The sequence below is a fragment of the Mesocricetus auratus genome, unplaced genomic scaffold (assembly GCF_017639785.1).
Source record: "Mesocricetus auratus isolate SY011 unplaced genomic scaffold, BCM_Maur_2.0 Super-Scaffold_100009, whole genome shotgun sequence".
Taxonomy (NCBI): Eukaryota; Metazoa; Chordata; class Mammalia; order Rodentia; family Cricetidae; genus Mesocricetus; species Mesocricetus auratus.
This window is the reverse complement of record NW_024429193.1, coordinates 29,593,640-29,603,984: the sequence shown is the minus strand read 5'-3', so window position 1 is coordinate 29,603,984 and position 10,345 is coordinate 29,593,640. Positions and strand designations below refer to the sequence as shown.

Sequence of the window (10,345 nt, the reverse complement as noted above, 5' to 3'; positions counted from 1 at the left end):
ATTCCAAGTGTTTGTCCTTATACCCACAGATAAGCATAATAATCCTCACTGCTCAACTAGGAACTTTCTCTTTGGAACAAATGGAGCTCATTGCAAAAAACTAGAACCAATCAAAATGCAGACTTGTGGGTCCCATTCCCAAGGGTACATCTACAATACAACTCCTGGACCTAGGGATCAGGGATCATTTCAGAAGAGAGTCTAAGAAGTGTGGAGATCCATGTGAGACTGTCTCCAGGAATGTGAAAAGCTGCCATAATGTCTCCAGCATGGCTGCCTGAACATGAGCTGAATAAAGACAACAACTGGCAAGCTAAAGTGGACAGGGGAAATCCCAAAAGGTCTGAACCCTACACAAAGAACTACAGGTGACTAAGGAATGCTCATAGGAAGAGAAAGAGTTTTCCACAAAAAGGAATTCAACAACTGGTTATCCAGTACCCAATGAGCAGCCTTGAGAACATATATAAAGGTAACATTGACAGACTGAACAAGCTGTGTTTATGTTTTAGGAATATGTGTATGCTACATATTATATAATATATACTGTGTGTATGTGCACGGGTGCATGTATTTAAGAATAATTCATGAAAAGGAGTCCATGAATTTGAAAAAAAAGCAAGGATGGATGTATGGTGGACTTGGAGAGAGGAAAAGTATTTAATTACATTATATTCTCAAAAACTAAGAAATCATTTCAAATTTTCATTTTTAATGAGCTAATAATTATCTACATTTATTGTACCAAATGTAGTATGATATATGCACACTCTACTAAATGATTAAATATGGCATATTTACATATTCATTGCCTCTTATAATCACCTCTTCTTTGCAGTGAGAATGGTTAAAATCAGCAATGTCAGCAGATTCTTAAATTCTGATAGAACAAGGACTGAAAGGAGAGCCCATCACACTCTTCCAATTCCAATATGATAATTAATATGTCTAATAATTTAAAGAAGCATATGAGAAAAGTATACACACAATTTGAAGATCATGAATTTGAAAGAGCACGGAGGGGTATATGAGTGTTTGGAGAAAGTCAAAGAAGAAAGGGAACTATGTATATCACATAGAGAATCAGAGAGAGAGAGAGAGAGAGAGAGAGAGAGAGAGAGAGAGAGAGAGAGAGAGAGAGAGAGAGAGAGAGAGAGACTGGGACTGAAGAGAGCTTTTGAAACCTCAAAGCCCAACCACAGTGACAGACCTCCTATAACAAGGCTATATCTACTCCAACAAGAACATACCTCCTAATCCCATTAAATCTTTCAAACTGTGCTATTCTCTCTGGTGACCATTCAAATAAATGAACTTATGGAGACCATTCTCATTCAAACTAGCAAAGATGATATTTTTCAACATTTCCTACTGAGTAAAAATAAATATATGTGTTGTTTTAGGAAGAATCATTTCAAAATTATACATGCTTTGTAGAAAATGTTAACTAACAATAAATCATTATATGACTGCTAACATCTAATGAATACTTTGATCACCCTAAGCATGTTTATTAGGAATATTTCAACAATTGCTAATTAAATATATTTGTTTCATTTTGGTTGTTTTGTTTCAAAGTAGGATCTGGATGAGAAGTACAGGGTAAAACCTTTGGTTGCTTATTTTTTAGCAGTCTTTACTTTTAGAACAGTTTTGATTTCACATTAAAATTGAACTGAAAGCACAAAATTAGTCTTAAGTATAAGTCACCAAATACAGATATAAATAGTTTGTGTTGTAGCTGAATATCAGTCCTGAATTAAATATCAGCTTGGCACATGTCAGAGGAAATAAAAAAGATCTTCAGATCTAAAAGTAAAGATTCTGGAGCTGCTAAAGAGAAAAAATATGTGTGCAAACAAATGATGGAATGTAAAGGGGAGAGCTGTGTTTCATAAAGATTTAAATTACTATTAGGGCTAACTTAATAATTCATAAATTTTCATATATATGCATACATTTACATTTGCATCTCATTCATGTCCAGCTGAATCTATTTATGCATTTCCTGTAAGAATAAAGCCTGAATTCTTGATTTTTATCCAAAAAAATAGATATTACCCACAAGTCAATAGTCTTTAAAAAATACATCAAATTGGACATAAATCATCTACATGAGCTTCATTGGGTGACTGCCATGGGGCCTAGCTAAGCTATACTCAATTAAAATCTCACTACCCTTTTACACTTCATACACTTTGTTCCTCTCATAAAGACTTATTCAATTAGGTGCTAAACAAAGTAAAATCGTAACAGTATTCACACTTAGCAACTTAACATCCAGAATTATAAGAGCAATTCTTCTTGAGTTCTACTGTCACATTTTGAAGGTGAAAATATATTGAAAACTGCCCACTTTACCCAAGATAGAAATCTCCTCTGAAGGGTTTTTTCTAATGAGTGGATATTTCTTAAAACAGAATCACCATTACTATGCATTAATATGTTAGAATTTGAAAGTATTTCCTTAGACACCCATTGTTTCTGTGTATTTAGTAGCAGGACAGCTTTTAGAGCATGTGTGCTCTAATCCAATCAGCTGTGGCCCTTATAAAGGGTGGGGAGATCAAAGCTACTCAGATGTCTCTGTCATTGTAGAGCCCAATAGCACAGCTGATCTGTTGGATCAAAAGAATACCTCGCTTTTGCATTTCTTCTTATAGAAATAGGCTTAGTATCATGTTTGTTATTAGCCAGGAGTTTTAAAAATTCATGTGAAGATCCAAAAGCATAATGTACTGAAAATACTTAAGAAACAATTTTACAGCAATAAGCCAGGGTGTTCCCACTCTACTATTTGTTTGTATTCATGCATTGATGTTTAACTTGGAACTTACTATTCCACTTATTTCCATCCATTGAGTGATATTTCTAACATTGTTCTCAGAATCACAGAAAAAAAATCATGGTGTTTATATGAAATGTTTCTGGCCATTTGAACTATACCTGAATGATGTTAGTTTATCCTAACAACAAACTCTTTAGGTAAGCACCATCCACAGGACATGTTGCTAGATCACAGTGGCAGTAAATGATACTGGACGCAATAGTTTAAAAGGTGGATTCTTTCCAGCCACCTGAAGTCTCAGCCACAGAAGTCAGGCATCAGCTCCTAGCAAACTTCCAGGTGATTAACTGCTCATCCTTCACACAGATCACAAGTACTCCATGTTCCCATACACTCTAGCTCAATGTCACCTGAAAATTTGCATTCCGAACTCCAAGTTTGTTATAAAAATTACAAGTTAAAGATAGAAACTTGACCTTTGAGGTTTGGTAACTCAATTTCTTTTTTATTTTTAAATTTAAATTAGATATAAGGTTGCTTCACATGTCAGTCCCAGCTCCCTCTCCCTCCCCTCCTCCCAAGCCCTCCCACCAACCTCCCCATCTCCCCTCCCCCAATACCTACTCCTTTCCCCAGGGAAGAAGAGGCCCTCCATGGGAGGTATCCATAGTCTGTCATTTCACCCAGGGAAGGGCCTAGGCCCTCCCCCAAGAGTGCAGGCTGAGAGAGCATCTCTCATTATGGGATGGGAACCCAAAGTCCATTTGTGTGCCAGGGATAAATACTGATCTACTACCCAAGGCCCCATAGATTGCCTGAGTCTCCTCACTGACACCCACATTCAGGAGGTCTGGATCAGTCCCATAGTAGATTCCCAGCCATCAGTCTGGGGTTCAAAAGCTCCCCCTTGTTCAGGTCAGTTGTTTCTGTGGGTTAGGCAAGCCCAGTCTTGACCCCTATGCTCATCAGTCCTCCCTCTCTGTCACTGGGTTCCTTGAGTTCAGCTGAGTGTTTAGCAGTGGGTGTCTGCCTCTGAGAAGTCCCTTTCAAGCTGTACTAGGCAATACAGAGTTATATTTTAAATGGCTGCATTTATGTGCAAGTGGCCATATTTAAGATATGTAATTTAGATAGTTATGATGTATCACAAAATCTTTCTACATTCAAAGAGATGAATATTGCCCTCAAATGTAGCCTCAGGTTTCCTGTAATCTTGCCGTACCTGCCCCTTCTTAATGGAACCATTGATCTGCTGTCCGCCACTGATATACTGAATCATTTCTTAAAATTGTACGCCTACCGATGAGTCCACCTTAATCCATTGAGTAGTTCTAAACTCACAGCCAGACAGATTACTAACTTAGTGGGTAAGAAATCAAAAACCAAAAGACATCAACATGGGAAGGGAACCAATAGAAAAGAGAGGTGTTAAAAGTCTTCAGGGAGATGGGAGATATGGGATTGAGAGTAATCAGAATGTGTAATATGCATGTACAAAACAGTCAAAGAACAAAGTCAATAAAAAACAAAACATTTCGAAAAATGAATACATAAAAACTTCTATGGCCAATAATTAAGAGTCAATAAAAATCTCAGATATACTGTGTTGTTATATTTCAGGTTTTTGTTTGTTTGTTTGGTTGGTTTTGTTTTATTTATTTATTTATTCATTCATTTATTTTTTGGTTTTTCGAGATAGTGTTTCTCTGTGGCTTTGGAGCCTATCCTGGAACTAGCTCTTGTAGATCATGCTGGTCTCAAACTCACTAAGATCCACCTGCCTCGGCCTCCCGAGTTCTGGTATTAAAGCCGTGCACCACCACCACTTGGCTTTTATAAAAATCAACACTTAAAAGACAACCAAATAAATACAAAATACCCAAACGAAAATCCAAGAAAGGATTCTCCCCCAAATAACAGCTGTGTGTGTGTCTCTTCCAACATGCTCTCTTTTTTTGTTAGTTTGTTTGGTTTTGTTTGTTTGTTTGTTTGTTTGTTTAACGAGACAGGGTTTCTCTGTATTGTTTTGGAGGCTGTCGGTACAGCCCGGCCTCAAACTCACAGAGATCCGCCTGCCTCTGCCTCCTGAGTGCTGGGATTAAAGGCATGTGCCACCACTGCCCAGCTATCTTCCAGCACTATCTTAAGCAGACAGAATATTAAATCATATCAGGGATGAACTAAAGAAACCCCAGCTATATCTGTCTCTTTAATAATTCTAACCCTTGCAATTGATGACAGTCTATACTGCTTTAAAAATTACAGGAGAAAGTTCTTTTTCCTGAGATAGCTACTTAATAGCTAATAGTCTGGTTTTATACTTAATGCAAAATTCCCACCATTTTCCTCTTCTCTCAAGATTTTTTTTTGCCCCGGATTATTTAGTATCTTTTTCCTTTATAAAAACAATATATATCATTATGAGAATGTTGAAACAGAGAGCTCTAAAATGAGAAGGAAATCCATCGTGTCTTCTGACCTAGAAATGTCATTCTCAGTATTTGGAAAGATTGGCTTCTGGATTTCTCTAGAGAAAGACAATACTCACTCACAGTTTTTTCTTTTGATTTCTGGCATGAATTCTATAACTGCATGGCTATTTTCTGAAGAAAAGAAAATTAAATATATCAATATATTCCTTACAAATTATGTCTATTAAAGTAGAATTTCAGTTTTCTAATGAATAAAATAAATCTTTTATTCATGAGTGTCTTTTTAAAACAATTTATTTAACTTTATTTTATGTACATTGGTATAAAGATGTCAGATACCCATGAAACCAGAGTTACAGACATTGTGTACTGCAATGTAGGTGCTGAGAATTGAACCCAAGTCCTCTTTAAGAACAGTCAGTGCTCTTAACCACTGAGCCATCTCTCCAGGCCCCATGAGTCTTTTCTTTATGTCCAGCATTTTTTTTTGAACACACTGACTCTAAGAAACACCAGTTCTTACCATTTACTTGAGAAACCAACTATAAAATATTAAGTCAATTATTAGGGAATTATTAGTACTGCTCCCCAAATATCCCTGGTTCATCTCTTTGAGCAAATGGTTGGCTTGAAATCCCTGGACCTCTTGTAATAAACTGGAATACACCACATGACTAGTCCTGGCCAGGCAACTAACAAACCAAAATGATGTATGTGCTTTGTGAGCCAAGTCTTCAAGGGCTTTCTTCTCCAGCCATTGGAATGACCAATGCTCTGGATATGGCTATGCCACCAGGCAGAGTCCCAAAAAGTAGACCCTTGATGGAGAGCCAATGACCAAGGCACCACAGACCTGCAGGTTTTGTTTGGTAAGTCCCAAGGGGCTAATCAGTGGCTCTAACCACATGCCCTAACTATCCCAATTTGTTTTACATCTTTCTAGCTTTAGTGCTCCATTTCTTAGTTTATTTCAGATTGATCTTGTTACTGTTTCCATCAATCATCTGAATACAGCAACAAAGAATGTAAATTAGAATTTTTTTATTTTGGCATGAATTCTTACTGATTTCAAAGTCATGATCTCTGTACCTCTGCCTCCTGAGGGTAGGGTTACATCCATGGGGTTCTACATGGGGCTTAATGGAAGTGGTTTATGGTGGTTTGGGGTTTGGTCACTAAAAATGACTGAAAGTTTAAGTGAGGTTCAGGTACAAATCATTGTTGGAGGGTTCCCATATTTTATCATTCTGGAAGGTGTCCATATTTTAGAACTCTGATTTAGGTGAGGCATGACACTTTATAGATAATATTTTAGAATAATGGATGGATAAGAGGCTACACATACTGTTTTCCCATGAATGCATATAACCATTTTTCCAAGTGGAAATGAGTAACAGCCTTCTAAGGTAGCATGTGTCTTAGTTAAGGTTTCTATTGTTATAAAGAGACATTATGGCCATAGCTGTTCTTATAAAGGAAAGCACTTAATTTGGACTGACTTAAAATTCAGAGATTTAGTTCATTGTCATCATGACAGGAAACATGGCAGGATGCAAGCAGACATGGTTAATAGAGAGGTAGCTGAGTGTTCTCCATCTGGATTTGCAGGCAGCAGGAAAAGAGAATGACACTGGGCCTGGCTTGGGTTTCTGAAACCCCAAAACCAGTGACACACTTCCTCCAACAATGCCACGCCTACCTCAACAAAGTCACATCTCCAGATAGTGCCACTTCCTATGAGCCTATGGAGGCCTCTTTCATTCAAATCACCACAGCATGCCAGTATAGGGTATACACCTTTTGGCAGCCTGTCTTCTAAAAATGGCTTGGCAGTGATGAATGTGGTGTCCCCTCAGCCTCTGGTGTGAAGAACAGGAGTGTTTTGGCTGTTGGAAAGTGATCTCAAGGGGAGAGTTGAAAGAAACCAGGACACACAGGGTACACGTGGGTGGTCTTGGAGCATTTACTTTCTTCCCAAACAATGAGTTCTGGAAAGTCTACTAATTGGGTAGAGACTCAGAACATTTGAGGGAAGCATCCCAATATATTCTCTCTTTTTGAAATGTGATCAAAACAGATCCATGCCTTTATGAAGCTAATCATCTCCCAAAAGTCCTCTTGAAGATTAAATAATGTCAACGTGGATGTCTTTAATTAATTAGCTTTTATTCTTTGACAATTTCACATGTTCACACAATGCATTTCAGTTACTATTACCTTCCATACACATTTCCTTATCTCCCCATCAACATCCCAGTTCCTATTGACAATCTCTTTTCCACATTCACATCTTTCTATTTTTTTTGGCACTCTCAGTTTACCAAGAGCCATCTCTGTGACCAACAGTGTGGAACCATCCACTGGAGTGAACATAGCAGGTTCACCTTTTGAAATGTGTAATCGCCAAGTATCCATCAATAGTCAGTAGTACCACAGGGAGGGATAGAGCTCCACAAAACTCTCCTCATGATGAGTAACGGTTAGCAAGCCTCTTCTTACTTAGGTCAAGTTCAGGAAACAACAGTTACTGTGAGATCATTTCAATGACTATGTCACAGCCAGAGATAGCATTTACAGCCATTCTTCCTACTTTCTGTTATCCATATCTTACATTCTCTCCATCTCCTCTTCTATTGTGTTCCCTAGGCTTTGAAAGAGTTGCTATAAATGTCAGTCCTAGTTAGGACTGAACATTCAATGAAACAAGCATATTACATATAGAGTTAAATTGCTTTGTCATACTCTGAGAAGAGAAAACCTAAATTGGAGGTCTCTATCACATCCTTCCTCTCAGAGATCAAGGAATCCTGTGGCACAGCAGGTTGAAAGATTACAAGAACCAGGGAGAACAAGCCCTCTGAATCATCCAAGCAAGGTGCTCACAGAGACTGAGGCAGTAAGCACGGGGCCTGCATGGGTCTGCACCAGGTGCTCTACTTATGTATTTTAGCTATTGGTTTTGTATTTTTATGGAACTCCTGAGTATGGCAACATGAATGCCTTCCTGCTCATGGGACTCTTTACCTCCTGACAGGTTGCTATGTCCAGCTTTGATATGACAGTTTTTGCTTCATCGTGTAATATTTCGTTTTTTCATGTTTGGTTGTTATCGCTTAGAAGCCTGTTGTTTTCTAGGGGAGACAGAAAGACAGTGGATCTGGAGGGAAGGGGAAGTGAGGAGGACCTGAGAGGAGGAGCGGGAGGGAAAACTATAATCAGGACACAGTGTATAATCAAAGAATCTATTTTAATATAAAAAATGGATTTGTCATATAAAGTCAGTTAACATCCTTGACTATGTTCCTACATAAGCACATACGTTCTGCTGAAGTCCATTCCCACAACATGGACTCGACCAGTTAGACTAAAATTGCAGTGCTCATAAGAATCACCACCAGACATGTGGTCACACTGTGCAGCCAACTCTCTTTCTGAGAAATGCTTCAGGTGATTTCTATAGACCATATATGGAGAAAAACCAGAGCCATGGGTAGACCTGCATCTACCTCCATCTCTGCAAATAGTTGATAATAAGACCAAGGGATGACTTAGAAACCTGGGCTGGAATTTGGTCTCTCAAGCCGCGCGTGCGCAGAGGAGAAAGCAGAATCTACACCTCTGTCCGCGGTAGCAACTGAAGAACTGCAGGAGACAGTCTTTCTGGACTCGGTGCAGGTGGAGGGAGTGCTTGCGAGGGGGTTGGCCTGGTGCAGTCCGCACCTTGGGGACACAGCAGCGGTGGAAGGTATTGCTCAGAAGAAAAGGTGTTTGATTTTCACAAGCCAGAGATGTAAGGAAACATAGAGGGCTACTGTATCTGCAGAGCCAAGTCCTCCAGCTCTCGGTTCACGGACAGTAAACGATATGAAAAGGACTTCCAGAGCTGTTTTTGGTTGCACAAGACTCGTTCAGGAGACATCTGCAATGCCTGTGTACTGCTTGTGAAAAGATGGAAGAAGTTGCCAGCAGAATCAAAAAAAAAAAAAATGGAATCATGTGGTACATGCAAGGGCAGGACCCAGTCTAAAGACAACACTGAAACCAAAGAAAGTGAAAACTCTATCTGGAAACAGAATGAAAAGCAACCAGATCAGTAAACTGCAGAAGGAGTTTAAACGCCACAACTCTGATGTTCACAGCACCACCTCAAGTGCCTCTCCAGCCCAGTCTCCCTGCTATAGTAACCAGTCAGATGACGGCTCAGATACAAAGATGGCCTCCAGCTCTAATAGAACTCCAGTTTTTTTTTCCTTCTTAGATCTTACCTACTGGAAAAGACAGAAAATATGTTGTGGGATCATCTATAAGGGCCTTTTTGGGGAAATCCTCATCGACACGCATCTCTTCAAGTCTTGCTGCAGCAGTAAGAAGGCAGCTGCGGAGAAGCCTGAGGAACAGGGGCCGGTGCTTCTGCCCATCTCTACCCAGGAGTGTTGACTGAGGTTCTTGTGGAAGGGAACAAAGATCTATTTAAACTTTGAAGAGACCACAAAGCAACAGACTGACCCTCCTATTTTTAACTTGGAAAACTTCTATCCTGCCAAAAGACATTTTCTAGTATAGTTTTAATGGGTTACCCATCCCACCCCCCCATCCAACAAACTCTGCAAGAAAAGAGTGTACATAATATTTAATATGTTGAGTATTTCATAGGAAGGCTGAATGCTGCTGTAAAGTGCTCTTTAAGTCTTATTTTTTTAAACCGCCTCTAATGAATGAGATTAGGGGGGGTTTCAGGGGACAGAGATGGGATTTGTTGTGTGATAAACCATACGCAGTTTAGTCTTTCTGTGGAGAGGCAGTGGTTGGGGTATTTTAAAATGGCTGGCTATACTTGTTTTCCCTTATGATAATTTGTCATAACTCAGCAACATGACCTACCCCTAGAGGTAGTTAAAATTTTTTAAATGCTAAGGCGTTGCCAAGGTTCTGATGATTTAGACCTGTACTACTGATTATTAAGCAGGACAGATGGAGCTTTCTGCAAATAACTTGAAGGAGGAAGCAATTTCTGAACACACAGGTAGCGCTGTGTTGCCTCCCTTCATGGTAATATTTGATAAACATCGTTGTGTGAATCTTACAAAACAGAACCGGGTCTCCTTTTGTGGAAGGCATGCATGTA

General features: G+C 39.1%; 1 pseudogene; it reads left to right on the top strand.

Annotated features, from left to right (window-relative positions):
• The first annotated feature begins 258 nt into the window (after window positions 1-258).
• LOC101831431 lies at window positions 259-9,657 on the top strand (annotated as a pseudogene).
• Window positions 9,658-10,345: the final 688 nt, after the last annotated feature.